This window comes from Tetranychus urticae, chromosome 3, assembly GCF_039701765.1.
Source record: "Tetranychus urticae isolate SD_2017Ah chromosome 3, NJAU_TeUrti_SD_1.0, whole genome shotgun sequence".
Lineage (NCBI taxonomy): Eukaryota > Metazoa > Arthropoda > Arachnida > Trombidiformes > Tetranychidae > Tetranychus > Tetranychus urticae.
In genome coordinates this window covers 18,949,615-18,972,759 of record NC_142960.1, presented here as the reverse complement: position 1 = coordinate 18,972,759, position 23,145 = coordinate 18,949,615, and the positions used below count along the sequence as shown (strand labels likewise).

The 23,145-nt window shown below is 31.3% G+C and overlaps 1 protein-coding gene across 4 annotated transcripts in view; it reads right to left on the bottom strand.

Moving 5' to 3' along the window:
• Positions 1–23,145, bottom strand: part of LOC107362958 (uncharacterized) — a 101,770-nt gene that overhangs the window by 29,604 nt on the left and 49,021 nt on the right. For all 4 annotated transcript variants that reach the window (XM_015930104.2, XM_089269593.1, XM_089269588.1 and 1 more), the window contains exon 4: positions 207–258. The gene's annotated coding sequence lies outside the window, so the exon portion shown is untranslated. The remainder of the gene's footprint in view (positions 1–206; positions 259–23,145) is intronic.

Genomic DNA, 23,145 nt, shown 5'->3' with positions numbered 1-23,145 from the left:
TAAAAACGATGAGTAAGTTGATTTGATCCCAATAAACAGTCCAATATTTGCCATTTAAAAGGGAAACTTGCTAATTCTTATCGAAGTTTTGCCTTGACTCGCAACATTAGATAAGCTTTTTTTATTGATTTTCAGTTTATTACTTTTTCTTTTGTTAATCATGTGCTCATTAAATTTCAGTGAACAATAAATGTTGCCATTCTTACCTTTAAAGTAAAAATCCGAGGTTGATTAATTCCTGATCAAGATGGAAAGTATCTGAATAACGAGAATAGAAAGAGAGAAATGATGAGTAAAAAAAGTGAGAAAATTGATGATGAGATTATGAAGATGTAAAGTGAAGAGAGTGAGTGAATAGAGTGTTACTTTTCCTCTTGCCTCTTCATCTGCCGACGATAATAATAGATTAAGATGATGATGATGATGATGAAGCAAAGACTTTTGGATGGATCATTGATGGATGTAATCGTTCAAATTGGTTCAAGTAAGAGAAGCTAATCAGTTGAGGTAAGTAAAGGTAAAGTCAATGAATTTTTAAATGATAAATCATAGTAAATGATTGAATTGACTCAACAAATGGCAATGACCAATTCATCAACATTAAAAACATTGGTCAAGCAAAAGCTGAAACATTGAAACTGAAAACTGATAACGAAAATGAAAACAAAATCAAAAGGCGATCAACAATAAAAAAGCGCAACGAAACAAAAAAGGTAAAGCGATTAACGAAAGAATGCATTAAAGAGACGAAAATCGCATCATCAAACAAGGTAAACACATGAATGATGATTAAAAGTAAAGGTAAACCCTGGCAAAGGAAAAGAGCAGCAAAAAAGTCAAAACCAATTAACCTTGTTTTTCGCAAATTGACCTTAACCATCGACTTGATCGTTGGTTTATAATAATAGATTCAAAGTGTTTGACGCTAATTATCAATTCTGATTGACAGAAGCCCATCAAGGAATCCAGCAAAAATTTCCAACACTTTTCACTTTCATGAAAAGCAATAAGTCAAAGGCTTTTAAACGTTTCAAATTTTATCTCAGATTGATCTCACTATCTCTATTGACGAATCGAAAGGTAACTACAAGAAAAAAGAATGAAAATTTTCGAGAAGAGAAAAGGAGAAAAAAATGTTATTCCATGATAATTATCATCATTATTGGTGGTCAATTTTACCTGACTTTTACAAAAGAATCGAAGAAAAATTGAAGTCGAAAAAGTCAGTTTTGTTTGTTGAAGCTTCTAAAGGGTAAATTGATTGCACTTTACCATACATTTTGCATGTTCAGGTAAAGTGATTGAAAAGTGTTGAAAAAAAATGAAAAATGAGAAAAAATGGAAAAAAAATATTTTCCTTTCAACTTTGAATAGAGTTGTAATTGCAAATGTTATTATTGATTACATGATTAGATTTTCACAAATTGTTTCAACTGCTTCGTTCAACAGATGACTTCAACATTCATACAAAGTTTATCAACAAAACGATTACAAGTTGAATAGGAGGAAAAAAGATGAATCTTTAAAGTTGGCCTTTTTGTGCTCAAAACGCTAAATGAGTTTATTCAATTGACCGTAACTTTGAAATTTTTTGCCTTCTTTTTGCCTTCTTTTACCTTTATTGTGTTATTACAATTATTGATGATAGTCTTGAAGATGCAATGAGAAAAGTAAAGCTGAATAATGATGATAATGTGTGATAATCTGGTGAAATTGATTCAATCTGTTTATATGTAAAACTTGAATTCGTAATGGGATTGAAAGGTGTAAGTAAATTACTTTAACCACATCAACAATCAATCCAATTGTTCACTTATAACTGTTTCTCGGTTAATCACAGGTTAGTCTTTGAACAGTTAGAAAAGCTAATTGAACATTCGATGGATATTGCGTGTTCGTACAACAGTACAATCAATCGTTTAATTTATTGAACAGAGATGAAGGAGGAGAAGGAGAAGAAGAAGAGGGAAAAAAGGTTAAAGAGTTTGATTATTCTTATCATTAAATATGATGTTGATCGCAGTTTCATTGAGAGTTTTCAGTTCTTCTCTCGCTGCTTCTCTCGTGTTTAAATGCATCCAACAATATTGCAATTAATTGGTATGCGCAAGCTGTTCAATCATCCATCAAAATCAATGGCAAAATCATTTTACCAAATAACTCTTCATTAGTGCATCAAAGGGTTTCCCATATTCAATGTTTTCCTCATCATTTCTCATCCTCATCTTTGCTTCCTCTTAACCATTCTTCCTCATTTCCAAATCACTTCAAACTTTTAGCTTCTTTTTTCTCACAAATTTACCTTCCACCATCTCGAGCTGATCACTCTAGCACTTTCAATCAATAACTCATTTGAAGAGAGAGCAATCATTTTAACCAAATGAAAATTCATTCTCAATCAACTTTTACAAGATCCTTTGGATTCACTTTGACTAATAACAGAGCAACAAAAGTTTGCAAAAGTTTTTGCACATCGAATGCTTTTTAATTTATTTTTATTTATATCGACCAACTTTTCCACGAAAATTTCAATAAAACATTCGAAAGGGAAGAAAAGTTCTTAAAATTTGAGCATTTCTAGTGAAGAAAAGAGGTTAAAGTAAACTTGAACAACTCATAAAAATACAATTTGAAAAGTCAACTCTTGAAAATCAGAAATTATTATCGCTCGATTTCGATCTGAATTGAAGTTTTGATGTTTTCGAAAGATTCAAGTTTCCAAATTTTAAAATTTTTCATTCTTCCATAAGAAGACTTGTTTCGATTTTGAAAAGGCTCGCAAATCATCGGTTTGAACGTTTAAAATTTTGGAAAATTTGAGTTGGAAAAGTTGAAAATCTTTTTCATTAAACTTGACATTGTAGCCAAAATTAGTTGGAAATGTCTGTTTGTGAAAGGCAGAAACTGGACCTTACTTTAGACATGAATGGGCGAGAAAATGAAATTTACTAATTTGTATGATTTCCATGGACTTCATGGTAGAAGAAAATTGATGGATTTTCTGGTCATAATCAGAGCATCATCTTTTACCCTTGCTTGATCAATTTGAATGGGTTAACGTGTGTAAAGAAAGATAATTGTGATTAGAATAGGGAAAAGAATGGAAAAATGGTGAAAAGGAAAATGAGATGAAATCGATGATGATAATGAAGAGAATGGTGAAAATGTAAAGAGAGAAAAAAAAAGTTAAATGAAGCATTTGTTTAACCGTTAAAACCTTACCTTTTAGAAGAAGATGAAGAAGATGAAAAAGAATGAGGAAGCAAAAGAAAAGGAAGAAAAACTGGGAATGAAAATTGCGTGTTTCTGTTGTTATTACCAATAATGAACGATTCTTCATATTCCTCATGGGAATCTTGCATCTTTAACCTTTTCACATTCATAATAATCATTTCCAACCCTTTTCATATTTAATCAATATTATATCTTGTAATGTTGCTCGGATGAGCAAACCTATTCCTTAATTCATCATCATCACAATTCACATCATTCTCATACCGTAACCCAAAGAAGGCAGCAGAAGAAGAAGAAGAAAAAAAGTAAAGAAAAATTCTTTGATTTTCTGGTCCCAACCTTTTCTCCTCTTCATCCCCATCATCCTGCAAAATCACTAAATTGATCATTTCTCTAATAGCAAATAACAACTAAACTGTCTGTCAGTTTCCCAACCTTTATCATCCTTTATCATTGTTAATTTACTTTTACTCAGTTAGCATCACTTACTGGTGTCTCTACACATAAATAATTGTTGATAATAATATGGATAAAACCATTTGCTCTCTTAATCAGTTTAACCCTTTTTACCTTATCCAGCCATTTACATTGTTAACCAAAATGAAAGTAAAAGTCAGAAAAGGTGAAAACTTGACCAACACTGGCGAGTCATTAAAAGACTATTTTTTGGCAAATCAAAGGCGCTAGCAACTTTTGACTATATTTTTTAATAGTTTTTGTTGCTTCAATAAATTTACCTCAAAAGTGTGATCATTTTTGGTGTGATTTGGTGAATTCACAATTGAATGGGTTAACCTTGACCAGAACAGTAAAAACAAAATCTCTTTTTTTTCGCTCATTCTTGTTCCATTTTGTTGTTTAAATTCCCTTTAAGTGTTGCCAAATTCAGATTACAATTGAATCTATTATTATTGCTGATTATATTTACTTGTTAAATTAATAATCACTTTGATTGTGGTTAAGTTGCCCAGGTATTTAAGGTTATTCTCATGTCGATAAAAAAAAGATAATATTCATTGCAAGGTTGAATAGAAAAATGTTATTTTACTATTTTCTTCTTACCTTTCATGATTCAACCTTTTCTCACTGAGTGAGGAAGAGTCAAATTATGTTGATAAAGATGATGATTATGATGAGAATGATGATCATGAATGATCGTGAAATTGGTCTAAAAGCATTGGTTTTAAAGTTGAAAGTAAAAAGTAATTGATCAATTATTGAAATGCATTGGAAAAAGTTTTCAAATAAAAATATTATAACCTGATAATAGATTTAATGTTATGCCGCTTCTCTTTGGGTTATCTTCAGAATTTCAAGATTCTTCACCATTCTCATCATAACCATTCTTTTGATGAAACTTGAGAAAACGATGTTTTCCTTTTATTCACTTTTCTGTAGTAAAAATTTGCTTCAAAATTTTCATCGTTCAACGGCTCAATGTTGTTCAATCAAGTGTATTCATGATTTGCGATTCAATGAAATTGTCAATCTTGTCAGTTTCGAAAAAAAGCATTTCTCCTTCAATTGAATCGAGCTTGGAACTTCTGAATCACTAAAACTTCTTCAACTTTTTTTTCGATTTTTTCGCCTTCTTTTAACTTCTTGCGCTGAATAATTGTTGGAATAACATTGAAACAATCTTTACTCTTTTCAAGTGTGAATAGATTAAACTGTATTGGATTAAAGTGATTATCATGATTAAAGCCTAAGGTTAAAGTTGATTTGTTGGAACAATTTTTTTTCTTTTGCAAGTGCTTTTTCAATTATAGTTGTTATTGTGCTGTTGAAACAATTGAGACTCACAATTATCTTACATAATGGAATAGAGAGAAAATAGGAAAACAATTTACTTGATAATTACAAGTTTTTCCTTCTTTTAATCAAGATTTATTTAGTTGCTTCTTTTACAGAAATCAAATTAAAGTGAATTATCGTTAATTATAACTTTTTTTTCTCTTCGTTTCATTTCTCATTCAATCTTTCAATGTTCAGTTAAATAGTATCAACAATGATAATTGTAATTTGACTGATTGTTTGTTAATCATTTAAAGTTGATTTCATTTTTTCTTCTCTTTATTGATTAATAATTGCTATTTTTGCAGCCTTTTTGCTTCATCAAAAATAATCGAAATGTTGAATTGGAAAATTGATTGAACTTGTAAAATATGGAAAAGTTTTTTCTCAACTTTAGTTCAATTTATCTTTTTTTTTCTTGCTTGCTGTATCTTCATTCATTGCCTATTCAGTTGTGTAATTAACTATTTTAATAATCTCAAGATTGAACAATTAACAATGAAACTAATCACTTGTTCAATCAAGTTTGAGTTGTTCTGTAAAGTTCACACTTGATTGAGTTTACATTTTAAATGAACGGAAATGGGTTGATACTATGATGTTGATGATGATGAGGAGAGGATGAGAAAAAGATGAAGAAGGTAAAGGCGGAGATGCAGTGAGTGTGTTGAGGGAGGAGATGAAAGATGTTTTATGAGAAATAAGTGAGTTAACATTACTTTGCACCGAGTTACAGGTAAGTGATGAAAGTCAACGTAAAGAGTACGAAGTGGAGTGTCTTGGTTGACCGAGCAGTCTAGTGCCTTGGGTTAGACTTACGCTTGTCTTGGGCTTCATCAGACACTGACTTGCAACTGATTTGCCCTTGAAATTTAGACTCAATTTACTAGTTAAAAATGATTGCAAATTTTTGCCAACTATTCGAGTTAATTTGGATTCTTTGAAAATTAATTGGTTAAATTTTAATTATCTTCGTTCATGCTAATCTGTTTTCAGAATAAGTTGTGAGTTTATGTAAAAAGTCCGAGGCTAAGTGTTTCCAGTTAACCGAGCAAAGTCAGATCTTGGGTTAGGCTTGAGGGTTTCATCATACGTTCACTTTGCCAATGATTTGCCCTTGAAATTTAGACTCATTTTGCTAGTTAAAAAGATTCAGAATTTTTGCAAATTAGCAATTAAAGTTAAATCAGTTTGAATGTGATCCTCTGAAAATTAATTGGTAAAAATTAATCATCTTTGTTCATGCGAATTCGTTAGCAAAATGAGTTTTAAGTTGATGGGGAAAGTATCGAGTATAAGTGTTTCTGGTTGACCGAGTAAAGTGAGGTCTTGGGTTAGGCTTGAAGTTGTCTTTGGCTTCATCTTACGTGAGTTTACTTTCAGCTCATCTAATTTGTCTTGAAAATTTAGACTCATTTATTGGATAAAAAAGGATCTTGAATGATTGAAAACTGGGGAAAATATCTAGTTGAACTGAATTTGAAATGAAATTGAAGTGTTGAATGAAGAGCACCTTTTGTCTTTTCATCTCGATCCACAAATATTTGCGGTTTGTTGATGAGGTTAAATAAGTTGACAAGAATAACGAAAGAAATGAATTCTAAACAGTTATTTTGATTTTATTTAACCATTCCGTGTCAAGCTCATGTAACTTTAATTCAATGAAATTTTCACGATTCCCTAAGGTGAAAAAGAAAAAGGTGAAAGAAAAAAATTCAACAGATTTAGACACAAAGTTACACTTGTAATGGTGGTGAAATAACACCTATTGAATGTGAAGATGCTGATGAAATGAGAAGATACAAGGGAAGAAAAAAAGACTTCTCTTTAAACTGCTCTTCCAGTTTAAAGTGGCAAACAGAATAAAGTTTATTTTAAAAAAAAACTGGATTGAAAAGTGGCAATGAGAGTGAGAAGATGATGTGACAAGTTAAATACAACAATAAGGCCTTTTTTAAAGATGTTTTTCTAAGTGTGCTTATTGTAAAGTGATACAGTTGAACGTGAATGTATTAGAAGTGAATAAGTGTAAAAAAAGAGAGAAATCATCATCTTCTCCATCTTCATCATCTTCATCATCTTTATCCTTCAATGTACACACAGCAAAAAAAAAGCTCTAACATGTAAACCATGTTTTGTGTCCAACTTTTTATTTCGCACTTTTGCCTCCCTGTTAAGAAAACTGTAAAACTGTATTTAAAATGAAACGGATGTTATCATATTATTATTTATATTACATTATATTAGAGGTTAACCTTGAAGCCTTCAGCTTCACAAGGGAGATTCAATAAGGTCGGTCTGGGTCACCAAGGGAATTGAAATATTTCAATTACGAGCCTTCGAAGAATCGACAAAAAAATGAAAATCTCTTTTCAAATCATATTTTACAGTCAAAATAATATTGCATTTTTCAATCAAATTCAATTGGAGGGAACAATTTTTTAAAATTTTGGCTGTCAAACCGTAAACAACATTGATCATAATAATGATGATAATAATGATGGTGATAATAATAAAATAATAATCCATCAATAAACTGTGCAAAGAGTCGAGTCGAGAATCTCTCAATCATATACGTGACTTCATTTTTTTCGAGAAAAATTTTCGTGTTCAAACTTGAACATTTCCCTCTGTTATCCATACATGTTGATGCCTTGTTGCTTTTGGTTTTTACACTTTACCACTTTTTTAAACATCATTTTATAATCTAACAAGTCACTTTAAAGTTGCCTCCTCTTGATACCTTTTATTATTTCCTCTGATAATGGACCTTTTTACATTGAATTTAACATTGATTTTCAAGGTATGCCAAAATTATTTTTTATTGGCAAAAAGTGTCTTTCGATTTTGCTGTTTCTTCTTTGCTTCGAGTTTCATTTCTTCTTCTTTTTTTGCTGTCTTTCGATTAAATGAAGTTTACTCCTCTCAACATGATGACAACATCATTAGCATTCAACTTGTTTCTCCTTTTACTGGTCATCATTGTCATCATGATCATTCTTTTTGACAATGCTTAATTGTAAATGGTCAAGATAAAGATGATCATTTTTATATGCAATAGGAAGGAAGAGACTCTTTTCAAAATTGATGTAAGGTAAGGAAAAAGAAAATGAAATGAAAGATTCAACTGAATGTTAAATTGTCTTTGAATAGCAAATCTTTTTTCTCTCTCTTTCTTATTCTTCTTGTGACAACTTTTGTCTTCCTTTTCTGCCTTTTCGACCCTCTTCTTGTAATCATCAAAGTTTGTACTTTCAACAAGATTACAGAGAGACTAATCTTATTTCCGGAAGAGTTAATGCTCATTTCAAATGTTTAACCTTCTTTTTTGTGTGCTGCAACCAAAAGAAAGGATAATGTGAATATTAATGCAATCATGAAATGATAATCTATTCTTGACATAAAACCACCCACTTTTTGACAGGCAAACGTTCTGAGGTTGAAATGATTCAACTCATTTAGGTTTATAACTTGTGATTATTCAAGTAAAATGAAATGTTTATTAACATCAAATCAATTCAAGTCATTGCTTTCATCGGTTCAATCATTCAGATTTTGTCGAGGAAACAGGTATTTGTCATGCAGAGTGATGACTCTTGACGGTTAGACAAACTCAAACTGCTGGATCAACAACTCGTAGTCGTAATACACAAGATAGCACACTTATCGATAGCATGTGAGGTTACGCCAAATCATCACCGTTCAATCGTTAATTACAAGGGAAGGTTGTAATTCAAAATGTCTCAACTTTAAACCCAAAAATATAAGGAACCACTAAATTTCCAGAAAAAAGATACTTGGTCTGCTGATATGGAAGGTTGCCTTATCGATTGCGCCGACACATTAAAATATCAGGTAAAGTTGAAATCTTGTTAGATTGCAGTTCTTGATGATTTAAGGGTGCAATTAGGAGGAAAGTTGAGTTGTGAATGTTTGTCCATCTTCGAGTTAAGGTAATGTTTTGAACTTTTATTAGTTTTTCGTCACAATAATGCAAAATGACCTGATGTCTGTGTTTGATTTGATCGTGAGTCAACTTGTTAGTTTAACTTTGACAAAAGGAAATTTTTTGATGGAAATGCTAATGCAAAGCAATCATGTTAAACCTTGAGTCAACTCATGCATCTTGAACTTTTAAGCAATCTCTTGCAACTCCAACCCAGTACTTAGCAAATGAATGCATTTTATTATGTATGCTATTAACATGATTATCAGATTTGATGTTTCAATTGAAACTGGAATTTAACGAATTGAAAAGATAATTAAACATTTAATTACTTCATTTCAACATTGAAACAACAAATGAAAAAAACTAACTCAACAGAATAATCATTAAAATGATAAGAAATCTTTAGTTAATGATCATGTTTTCAGTTGATATAAGTAGAAATTTATAACAATTACTTATACATGATGACGAAGTTTATGAGTTTTGGCAGAATACAAAAGGAAAACATTTTTCTTTTGCATTCTTAAACATTCTTTATAAGCATCTATTAAGACTTTTATTCTAAGTGCACTAACATTCTTTCAAGAATAACATTCGAGATTCGCTCTGTGCAAAAATTTCTATATCTTCATCTTCGAATTTTCTTATTCCAGTTTCATGAGAAATCCTAGCAAATCCAAAGAGTTTCACATAAATCTCGCATGAAATATTTCTCCAAAATGAAACAAAACTATTCAGAACAAGAAATATCAAGAAATTTTCCCACAAAAACCCGAATTTTTGCATTACTCGACAGAATTTCATTTGCAAAAACCATCGAATTCCAAGATGAATTTTTCGATTTACGCGAATTCGGTGATGGCATGATCGATAGATAATATGGCTTGTTCGAAACTCACTGACGCCCACTTCATTACGCTTAATGATAGACTCAATTTCCATGGCCAAATACAATGAAATCCGTTTGCAACATTAGAAATGGTTCATCTGAAGATATCGATATTGTCTTAAATAGCAAACACAATGTCAATTTCATCGAACTGCATAACAGTAAGAACATCAACCCAGAACAGGTTTCGCCTTTAAGTGATTTAAGTCTATCGATATCTTTAAAAATTATCGCACCATTCATCAAAACTGACTGCCCAACCTTTCCTTGCAATCGCCGGTAATCACAAGAGCCATTTGGAAAGTCGACTTGAGCGCAGTCGTACCATCTTGACAGAGCATTTCAAGTTACATAAAACAATAATGTTATCAGCATCTCCAGCAATTTGCCAATTACAATGCAAAAGGTAAAAACAAAGGAAAACAAGAGAAAAAGGTAAATAGTTATCATTATAATTGCCATTATTGCAATTGTAATTGTAAAACTGTTGGTTAAGGCGTGTATTTACTTGTCAGTAATTATCTTTCAGCTTAATTATATATCGAGAAAAGAGAAAAGAAAACGATTTAAAGATGAAAACTAACAAGGTGAGAGTTAAAAGGTAAAGTAAGAAAAATGATGAATGCAAAAGGTAAAGATGGCAACACAAGAAAAAACAAAAGGTAGAAAAAGAAATGGATTCAAGTTTCATGTAAAGTGCCATTACTTGTGTTTGGCAAAGCAAGCTAATTGTACCAAAGATATTATCTGACAAGATGTAAGATTCAATGGTCAGTACATGTAGTTTAATATGGCCTCAAGGTTTGGCATAGTTGAGCATAAAAAAATGTTATCTCGAGCATATTTACGTTTGATTACTCATTGGCAGTCTAATGAATGAAAGATTATTGGTAAAAGACAAAAATGTGAAAAGGCCAGAAAATGGAGAAAAAGTTGAAGCAAAAAAATTGTTTTGGAATCAATTTTTACATATTTGCTCATTTGGTCGATGAAAAGCAAATTTGACTGACCATTGAAGCAAATGTTGATAATGATGAAGAAAGCTTGATGAAGTGGACCACACTTGGTAAGAAGAGACAAAATTTTTAACAAGGAAAAGAGGAATTACTGAACAAGATTGAAACATGTTTCAATTACAAACTTTTCAGTCGCTTCTCTTGGCCATCTTTTCCCATTCTTAACAAGATAAAGTTGATAAAATTTTTTTTTTCATTCTTTACCATTTTTCGCTTGCTTCTAATCTTGCAACTTTTTTATCTGATCATGCCTCAGGGAACGAGCTATTGACACGAAATATGACAACTCTGTAACAATATTATTCAGTCCAAAGTGTATGATTATTTTAACAGTTCATCGTTTTTTTGTTGTTGTTGTTGCTTTTGAATGAATCTCGAGCAAACTTGGAAAGTGAATAGAAGCTCAAATATGATTCATTATTTTGAGCCATCATTTATTTCAAGACTTTTTGTTTTCCAACGGATATTTTCATACTCTGCTTTTCACATTTGTTCACTGATACCTTACATGATAGCCTTAAATAGCATCAATCTATTCCTAACGATGAAAGAACACACAGACAGCCTCATCATCATCATCTTCTTCTTCCTTTTTCTGCTCATCTTTTTCATCTTCAATTTGCAGCCTCAAATGACCTTACCAAACTTTTCTTCTCTACTCTTAACAGTTACTAATAATCCTCATCGATATATCATACAAATTACAATGTAAAGTTTACGATCTCAACAAAACTTTTAGTTTCTCACCATTCAGTATTTAAGTATAAGCTATTCTTTAGTGCAATTTTTTTCTTCTTCATCATCACCATCATTATATTTTTCATCATTTTTATCAAAACCTTTACATGCATTTTTCATCATTAAGTGAGCCTATCAGATGAGTCACATTCAAAGTCTCTTTATCGTGAATTTTGTACTTTTCGATGAAAATTTCGAGCAAGAAAAAATATTCTTCGGCTCTGTATCAAATTCAACATTTCAAACTAACAATTCTGTCCGTTCAAGCAGATTCAAATTTAGTCCAAATCTGATTTATGAACAAGAAGTTAGATAAAATGTGAAGTCTTTCTCAATCTAAAATCCTGACAAATTTTTTCAGAAATTTCGCACCGAAATAGAGTTTTAAGTGATTATAATATTTGGAATAGTCAAATTTTCGGATAATTATTATTATTATTATTAATATTTTGAATTATCTATTGAATTTCGGGGAAAAAAAGATTTCTGAAAAAATGCAAAAATCTATGTAAATCTGGATAGGCGAAGGTTGGAAAATCCTTCAACCTAAAAGTCCATCTCACTGGATCAAAGTCACTCTACACTTGGGTCTTTTGCACGTAAATATTTCAACATCATTTAAACTCTTTATATCAACTTATTCCTGGGAATTCACGCACTTGAACAGAATTCCAAGTCATTACATGATCTTTTTAGCAAATGTTGGATAATTATTTTGAATTATTAATCAACTTTGGAAAAGAAATTCTGAAAAATACGAAAATCCATGTGAATCTGGTTAGGCCAAGGTTGGAAAACTTTTCAACTTAAAAGTGCTTCTTCTCGGATCAAATTCACTCTACACTTGGGTCTTTTGTGCAATAGTGTTTCAACATTTAGACTCTTTTAACAACTATTTTTCTGTACCAATTGGCCAATTCAGATTAGTGAATATCTCTAACAATAATCATTACAACCTTTTGAAAGTTCAATTTTTGATACTTTTCTTTCTTCCATGCACTTTTATATTCAATATATCTTGCTTGTCATATTAACCTTATTAACACGCAATCCAATGTTTACCTTGACCATCATCACAACAAGTAAAGGTAACAATATGAAATGAAACACGAAATTAACCTATTATCCGATTGTTGATGGTTCAATATCGATTATTATGATTGCTATTAAATAAACATCGAGATGATTATTTACTTATTTATTATCATTAAAACACAACATTTTTTCCCTTCTTTTCATTTCTGTCCACTCCAATAATATAAATACAAGAAGAAAAGTTAATTTACTCTTCATCTTGTCAGCCTTTTTCATCATCAATTGTTGACGATTGTTCCGTGTTTGCATGCTTGTAACGTTAACGATAACGAAATGAAAGATCAAGAAAAGAAAAGGAAAGAACTTGCAAACAAATTTCCAGAACATTATTCATTTTCCAGTTTAAATATCCAAACATCAATTTCAATCTCTTGATGAGTTTCATGAGTCGCCGTTTTGCGGAACAAAAAAGTTGATTAGTTTCCATTTTCATTTATCTTCATTTTACTCTGAGTTTTTTTTCAACTAATTTTGCTCTTCCATATTTATCTTGCTATTCTGATTTTGATCATGATAAATGAAAAAATTGTGTTCTTTTTGATTTACTTTTTTTCTGTCTTCAATGTAACTTTGATAGAAATAATTGCAATGACAAGTCAACTGGAATTGATTGTTGAAAATTACTGAACAAAAATGATTCTTGATGAACAACAATGATTATGATAATGATGAGCAAATTGTAAGATTTAATATTGAAAGATGATGAAGATGACAAAAAATAAGGACAAATTTCGATGTTAACCTAATCCATTTGGAATCTCATCATCATCATCATTATCATCTTTGATTGTCTCGAGTTGTTGGAGTTTCTCTTTTTTTGTCCTTCGATTTTTTTTCTTCTTCTGTTACTAAAATATCATCAATTTTGATTCCATAATGAAGTTGGAGACAATTAAATGATTTTTGTTCTGACTATTAACCACTTAAATGATTCCAATTGATTAACTGAGTGGGAAACAGAAGAGATTCAGAAGAGAAAAAAACACCAATGATGATGACATTGGTGATGATAGTGGATGAGAATTCATTAAATGACCAACAAACTGAAAATTCATCTTCACTCTTGTCCTTTACCAGTTCATCTTAAGCTCATGAAAAAACATCCAAATAAGAATGGCAATCTCAGTGATGAACATTTTTTCAGCTCAGTTTTTATGCAATGGTTACAATGAGTGTTGGCTGATGCTTTACCATTAATGATGAGATGAAACTGCTGCAAAAACATAGTCAATGGAGCGCCATGTCAAAGATCGCAATTTTCATTAGTTAACCTTTTCATCGATGCCAAGTTGAATGGTAATACAAATTGATTGCAGAAATTTTTTTCTGCACTCAAACAAACTCAAATCTTATTGACCAATTAAAAATTGAAATTAAATTGCAATTTTCATAGAAACTGCAGTTGAGCAAAACCATTTTTTATCATAATATTGCAAAATAAACCGATGATTCAATTTTTACTTTGAATAAGCAAGTTGAAAAAAGGATTAAAAAGTTTAACTGGTTCGTCAGACAAGTGTTTAAAATCAAATCAACTTTAGCAACAAGTCTGGTGATCTTTTTGTGCAATGCGAGTTCACCTGATTCTTATCTCGAGCTTACGAATCTACTCGCCAGCTAAAAAGGCTGCACAATGGATACTAGCTGAAGTAATCGACAAGATCACAAAAACACAAGTTCGGCATAAGTTAGTTACCCAACATGAGCCAGTCTTGGTATTTTGCAGTACTTGCCTCTGACTTCAGCCCGACCAGCTTAGTTTTGAGAGCCAATACTCATCCCGAAGTTAAGGATCTGCTTTGACAACTTCTCTCATCTACATTATCTTAGAGGCCAAAGGCTGTTCACTTAGGAGCTCATAATGCTGGTCCCCTAATTCAAGTTGGATTTGGTGTCGATCGAATAATTTTCAAAGCTAATTTATGAAATTTTTACTAGAGTCAAATCAAATCTATTATAGTCATCAAAGGGACCTTCACGACTAATCAAACTGTTTCGAAGCAAAATGGTCTGATAATATAATGAAATGTATCAGTTTTTGAGGTACAGATTGTAAAAAAGATTTCATATGACGATTGTAAGTTGAATAAACTTGCATAAATTTGAAATATCTGATGAAAAATGAATTATTTGCCATTGGACATGAAAATTTAATTCGCTTCAAAGGAAAATCTCATTTTACCTGGAAAAGTAACAAAAAACTTGATCATTAATATTTTACTTTTGCAACGAAAAAATTTTCTCCATGAAAAAAATGCAAAAAGTTAATTTGCTTTTATTAGTGGTTATAAATTCATCACCAACAGTAATCATCATTTTTTCATCTCGTTCTTGATCATCCTCATGATGTAAGTTAAATTAAATTAAACGTCTTCACTCTTTCTTCTTTGGTAATAATATTACAACATTGACATCGTTGACGATAAATTATGATAACTACAAGCTCATTATCAGGTTAAATTGATTAAACTTTCAATTTACTTGAAACAATTTACCTTGCTTTTAATGCAACAACATTGAGCAACATTAACATTAACAGATTAAAGATTGTCATTTTGAATTAAAATGTTTGTCAAAGTACATAAATTGGAAACGCAAAAAAAAGACTAATCACAATTATCTCAATAAAATGCGCATAATATCAGCGTCTTTAATGGCAATCACGGCTAATCAACTGAGAAGATCAATGACTAATAATAATGATGCAAAGTTGCACATTAAATGGAAGCAAATATTTAAATTGTTGCCGTTTCTGGTTGTGTTCAAAGTGATTTATTAAAGTGTATAAATTGAATAGAGAAAAATGTTGAAGCAGCAAAAGTTGTTAAAAAAACGAGCACAGATTGACATCAATTGATGAGTTGAAAGTAATACATTGATAACAGGTAATAATGATGAAAGTGATCATGATGATGATTAAAAAAAAAGGTAAATGTTGAGCCAAATTGATTGAAATGATAAGCTAAAGAGCAAGTAAGGAAGCGTGAGAAGATAAGTTGAAGATTGAAAGCATTTCCATTGCGAGCTCATCTTTACATCTTTTTACCTGAAGAAAAAATTAATGGCTGAAAGGTAAAGAAACAGGTAAAAAGTGAAAAGTGGCGAGAAAAGAGAAAAAATGAAATTTCTTTTTTTGTTGTTTCTACTTTTTCCTGCCAATTCAATGTTATAATCTCTGGTTACTGAAACCACTAAAGATGCCTGACAGTTACCTTCATCTTGAAACTTTTTTTTCCAAGATTCTAAATCGATACTTTATGGATATTTTGTGGCTTTTAAAGTCAATTATTTATGTAAACGGCTTCAGGTTGATTCAGGTTAAACCCTTTAAATAAATTTCTTTTCATTCCCTTTGCATGGTAAAATTGAAACAAAATATTGAAACTTTTGCAAGAAAAGAAAAAGAAGATTTTTTCATTCCATTTCTCCAGCCAATGATATGAATGATGTAAACAAGATCAAAGCTCATCCATTATGATGATGAGCATCATCATTATCGTTAATCCTTTTTCAATGGTTTCATCCATTTTTTGCTTCTCTCAAAAAAGTAAAGAGAAAATAACTTTTTTCTTCTTCTTCTTTTTCTTCTTACAAATCCATTTTTACACCATACTGTTTACATATCTTAAAGTGTGTAACTCAGTGGCTAATAATCCTCCATCATCAACATCATCAAAGCTCTATCATTCACTCACGCCTTATCATCATTCATCCTCATCTTCAATGTTCATTCATTACACTTTTCCTGGATTGATAAATATTCAAGAGTTCAACTATAAATATATTGTTCTGATTTAATCGGATTACGAGCAACTTTTAACCTGATGAGAATGGCCAAGATGAAGTTGCATGTAAAAGTTGACCAAATTGATGGAGCAAATTTTTAGGTAAAAGTTTACATTTGCTAATCAACTGATGAAGGAAGAGGCAAATTTAATCACGTCCGAGTCAACACTTTTTAGTAATCAAAATTAAAATGGCTGACCACAGCAAGATGTGAATTTATGAGATCCATTTTGATGCAGCTTTTATCCCTAGTTATCATCATCATCCCTTGTCTCACTTTCTCATCAGTTTTCCCTCCCTTCTTTGCCCACTTTTACTTTTCTCTTGTGTAATGAAGAAAAATTTGATCCAGAAAAAAAGAGAAAAAAAAGAATCCAAATTTTTTTCCTTTCCAATATTGGGTTCGAGAAACATTGCCTGGAATGACCAGTTATTTGAGAATGGACAAAAGCTAAAATAATATCTTTTACCTAACATTTTCTTCTCTCTTTACTTCAATATCATTTTTGAACGACAAATGCTTTACAATTTATCTGAATTATTACCTAGAAAGTTATTTGTCACAGCAAAGAGCAAGTTAATTTGAAAAATTGAAACAATTGCAATGGCAAAATGCTTCTAATGTTCAACCTTGCAAGACTTTTAAAAAGTCGACTTTTCGCAAGAAAAATGTTCGATTATTTCGAAATTCATTTGTAAAGTAATGAAAATTATCTTGAAATAGATTCACTTATGAGTCAAGAATAGCGCACTTTCAAGATGGATTTTGAAACATTTCATTCAGAACAGCTCGACTCTACTCGTTGAAGAGTCGAAATTGCGATTTTTAAAATTTTCAAAATTTGATGCAATTTTAGCGTTTTGGACGAAATACTGAAACTGCGAAAAACGAAAAACATTTCGATATATTGACTAAAAATAAGCGAACAAATTTGGTCGAAAATTTTTGCGAATCAATTTGGAAAATCGAAAAGTCGAAATCTGTTATTTTAATGTTTTTTATTTGAAACCTTTTCTCAATTTTATTGGCTGTTCAACAATATTCACAGCAAATAACGCATGTTCGAGTTTATTTTGTTTGATGAAAATTTTAAAGAGTTTGTCAAAGTATTAGAGGATAAAGAGGAGGATAAAAAGGAGGAGGAAAAGGATGATAAAGGGCAAAGAGGAGTGAAGAGTTATTGAAATTTTATGTAAAATAAATTTGTTGCCAATCGAAAGTGAATCAATTATTAAAAGTTGCTTTTCCAGTGCAAACTCGATAGCATATTAAAGTTGACATTTATTTAGAGGATTTACTTTAAAGCTAAAAATGGCAAAGTTTATCCAAAGGTTTTTGGCCTTTTGTCGATAGAGTTTACTGTTGTTACTTATTGTTACTGTCAACTTGTATTAATCAATTAAATGATTTATAAATGGGATAATCTTTATTGATACTTTAATGAACCGTTGAGTGTAAAGGGAAAGCAAAGAAACGGTTAAATTGTTTGGGTTAAAATCAATGAGTATGTTAATGTTGGCAGAAGGAAAACAAATTCAAGTCGACAATCAGGTGTTGCTATTAACAATAGGTGAAGTAGAGTTAAATGATGCAAGGTTAATGATCAGTTTGGATAAGCTTGTTTAACACCTAATTCAGTGTAATTTAGATGAGAGAGAAGAAGAAAAGATGATAAAGTTGATTAGAGAGGAAAGAATGGAAAGTGAACGAGAAGAACAAAAAAGTTAATATCGAGGTTCGAAATGTTAATGTTTCTATTTATTCTGTGGCTAAATATCAAAATATTTTCTGGGATTGAATGAAGCTTGAGATTGATTGTTCTTGTAACAGTTACAAGTTGCAACGGCTAATTGTAACTCTTCATCTTGCTCTTGTCAGGTTAGGTTTGGTTAGGTTAGGAAGTGAGACTGTTTAACTGTTACGCAAATGACACCAATTGTCTGGTTATCCAGACTCGAGTGTTGCCCTGTGTTGACCCTCTTGTGCTCCTTTTTGTTTTGCCCTGTTAGTCTGTTATTACTTGTTGGATAAGATAGTCTCTGTAGGCTGTTAGGTGATTACTTTGAACCTTTACTTTTGGCCTTTCACTTCAACAAAAGTAACTTGTTCATCATCATCATCATCTAAAGATTACTATTACAAGTTAACTGACTAATAGACTCACAATATTGAAACATTTAAAGGATCTTGTTGTGATAACCTTTACGAGTGTTGGCCAAGCAAAAAGAAGATGAGGAAGAAGAAGAAGAAGGTGAATGAATGTTTCACAAAAAATACTTTGACACCTCATTAGTGGATCACCAAGATCACTAAATAAGAAACAACCTTTAATCATTTTGGGCTTGATTTTTGGGACTTTAGTCTTTTCCTTCTTTCTCACTCATTTGGCTTACTTTTTTTGCTGCTTCTCTCTCTCTCTTTACTGTAATACAACTTTTTCGCTGGACTTTTGCTTTACTGTTATTACTTGAGCTTTTACACCTTATTTGTTAGTAATAGTTTTTTTCTTCTTCTTCTTCATCTTTCCTCTTTACGCTACTTCTCGGCCGAGTTGGACATTGATGGATAAGTTAATTGTATCATTAAGAGGAGTCAAGTGAGAAAACACACTTTGAAACATGATTAAATGTTTCTCATTCAAATGTGTGCAAAACGAGCAAAAAACAAGCGCAACTTTATTAACTTCATTTTGATCAATAACAAACACTTAGTCCAAGCTTAATTAAATGTAAACACAATGATTATCATTTAATTAACGGAAAAAGCAAACAAATTAACTTGATTGACGTGACCGGGAAACATTGGGAAACATTGAGAACAAAAAGTTTCAAGAAAAGGTCACAAAAGGGTGAAAAACATTTTGAGTAAAATGCCTTTTCTAAAGCAACTTACCTGGAAAAAACTTACAAGAATCACAAAAAAATTCAAGTTTTCTCATTTATCCTAAAAAGGTGGCAAGAAAAAACTGAATTTCCAAAAAAGGCGAAGTTTTCTCATAAAATTTTGAATCTTTGCCATCCAAAAAAGTCTCGATTGTGAATCGAAACATCGAAGAAAAGTCAAAAGCGACATTAGAACTGCAGAGACTATTGGCGCACTTGCATCGGACTAAAGTAAAACTCAGAAGGACTTGCAGATTTAGTTGAAATAATCGAGACTAACCATTACTCGGCATCGCTTTTCACCTTACAATGAAAAGCGGGTTTCGCTCGCCGTTACTCAGGGAATCTCATTTGATTTCGTTTCCTCCGCTGAATTATATGCTTAAATTCAGCGCATAACCTCGCTTAATCTGAGATCAAAAATATTGTCTCGTCAATTGAACTGCAATCAATCAACAAGCAAATTGTGGTAAAGAGGATGACAATGAGTGACAAAATTGTCGATTAAACAAATTGATTTTTCAAATTTCAATTGGCCGAGTTTTAAAGTGAATCGTAAAGTTAAAAATGATATTCGAATAGGAAAATAACAAAGCAAGTGAGAAAAGAGAGAGAAAAAATGTTTTCCTTTTGCTTGTTTCTTTTTGAGCAAAGCATAAAGATGATGATGTAAAGATGATGTGAAGATGATTTAAAGATGATGCGTGTCAGTAGCGCATCACGTGCCAATTGATCCCTTAAAAATTTGCTCATCATAATCATTGTTAAAAGCTTAAAAATGGCGTTAACAATAATTTTAGGTTTTCCTTTCTTTTCCTCTCTTTACTTGTAAGCTGTAGTTGGAAAGTATCTCAAGACAAAATAAAGTGAAAACTTTAAACTTATTATTATCCAAAAGTCAAGCGTAAGTGAAGGCGCAAAATGCGTGCAAAAGAGGCGTTTTAAAGGTTATTATAAAATTGATTTTCTGCTCTCCTCTGATCAAAGAGACTCGAAGGGAAACGCAAGACTGCAACAATTCTGATCCGTTTACATGTCATGACAGTATCACACAATATTGACATATTGTTATGAATGATCTTTGCATTTTCGAGTTTTCCACTTGAAATCAACATATTTGACCTTTTCCGTTGAATCTTGTTCCTCAATGATAATTGCAAGGTTCAACATGATGGAAATGTTTTCACCATGAAGGGCGAAAGAGAAAATGAGAAAATCTGAAAAATAAATGCCTTTTTCTTCTTCTTTTCCTTTTCAATCTTTTCTTTGAAGCTAAAAAATCCATTAGACTTGAAATTGAAATGGGAATAAATTGCATTACTCAGAAGCAGAACAAGAAAATAAGATGAAATTTAATCTTGATTTTCTTTTTTCTCTTTTCGACTTCTTTTCTCTCTACACAATGTGGATGCAAAAGTTTGGATGATAAAAAAAAGGTTGAGAAAATTGTTCAGAAAAAAAACATTCTTTTCATCTTTGCTATTCTTGCCTTTTTCACCATTCATTTCCATGACAACTTTTGTTTTCCCTTTCAACTGAGCAAATCATCTGAGCCAAACTCGTTGATAAATTGAATACAATTTTTCATCGATGCGATAATTTTCAACGAAAAACTAAATTCTCCAAATATTCAATTCCATTTTCAGGAATGCTTCAAATTTCCAAACTCTGAATGTTCCAAAGAAGAAAAATTTTGCGCAAAAAAAGGTAATTAGCATAACAATGGAAAACGACTTTCATGATAACTCGAAGTTGAAATTTGATTGGAAAATGCGCAGTTATCATTATTCCAATGGAATGATGAGTCGAAGATGAAGAAAGATGAGAAGGAGGAGAATGAAATTTCTATAAAATTTGTCATTTTTTCCTTTTCTCTCTTCGAACATTTTACTCTTCGAAACCTTACTTTAACTGCAACAGTCTAATGAGTATTAATGCTGGTGATTTACCGGTTTTACTTTGCAATTTAATAGGAAGAGAAGAGAGAAAAAAAGATTTTCCCAAAAAAAAGTTGTTTTTTTGTTATCCAAAAACGATGGACACTCGATTCACTCAATGGCGAGGAATAACTTTTTAAGGAAAAAAAAGAGAAATATTTTTTTGATGTTAATGTTGTTGAAGGAGGAGGAAACAGGCCTTGGATGTGGGTCATAAGTGGACTTCAGAGTAGCCGCCAATTGATGAGTGATTTTTGGTTTCCTTCTGTAAAGTGTTTTATATAATGTTTAACTTTATTTCTCTTCATCTTTTTATCCGCATCTTTTACTCATTTAGAGTTTGGTCTAAAATGTAAAACTGATGAGAAGAAGAAGAAGAAGAAGAAGATAAATAAATAAAATTGCAATTGCAATGCTAAGCACATCGGCTTCATCATCTTCTTCTTCATCATCATCATCTTCTTTATCATTGCACAAATTGTAATCTTTCTATACAATTGTAAATAAATAGACTCAAATTCAAGATGGAAACTGTCAAATTCTGTAAACATTCCCTGAGCACTTGGAATATCATATGTTAACATATTTTCCTTGCCTTTTCCTTGTTTCATCTCATTGTCAAGTTGCAAATTTAAAACACGAAAAAGTGCAACATTCAACCATGACCAATGTCCAACTTTAAACTTTAAATAAAAGTGCAACTGGGAGTAAACATTATCACTGTGTGTCATTTTATTGTTTATTGAAAAAGAAAAGCCAAATTTTCCTTTTTTTCACCATTTACAGATTTTCTTTCAACATTATGCTCATTTGTTTCTCTCAGTGAAGCAGAACAAAAAGAAGAAGAAGAAGAAGGAAAAAAATCACTGAATCCTCATGCAAGTTTAAAGAGGTTCATTCCGTGTAGATTCAGATGTAAGGTGAAATGATGAAGCAAGTGAACCATTGGCAGATTCAATGAGCAAAGGTAATGTTAAATTTAAGATGTTGGACCATTGATTAGTCTCAATGAAAAGTGCAATAAAAAATGGTTCAGAAAGGAAGAGAGAAAACAGTAAAAGAAAAATGACATTTTTTTGTCTGCCCATTTGTGGACATTGAGGACAATATTTGACGCTTATGTAAATAGAGCATTAAACTATGGCCAACTGATTTTATTAAACAAGATGGCAAAAAACGATGTAACCATAGAAACTCGATTTTCTTTTTTTTCTCTCAAATTTGATGATTGCATCAAGTCTTGGACAGGGAATGAAATAGTTGCTGATGAAAGATTAAAATTAGAACAGAAATTGTCCTTTTTTCCTTCGACTGTCCAAGGTTAATTATAAAATTGTACTCGAAATGGATCAGCAAAGAGGCAACATTTGCCATTCATTTCGAGACCTTTGCCTCTCCCTGTCAGTTACCGTTATCAGTTGCCAAATTTTAGACCCAAATGGACAGTCCATTCTCTCTTCTTTTTCCCTCTTCTTGTTTCTCATTTTACTAACATTTTCCCGACAATCTTTTGTCATTCATTCACAGTTAATTCTGTTTGAAGTTTTTTTCCTTTTTTTCACTCTCATCTTTGCTCTTCATCATCTTTTACTCATCTCCATCTTTATCTTCATCTTCTTTTCTCTCCTGTTTTTTATCGATTTTAGATTGATTTTTAACACAGCAAACAGTTCATGCTCAAATTGTTAACTTGCTCATTACTATTGATGAAACTTGCCTGACCAAGTTGACCAATGGAAATGTTTAATTTCCTTCTTTTTTCTCATTTAAATTTGAGATATTTTCATTGATTTTGACATGAAAAGTGTTTTGAAAGCAAAAAGC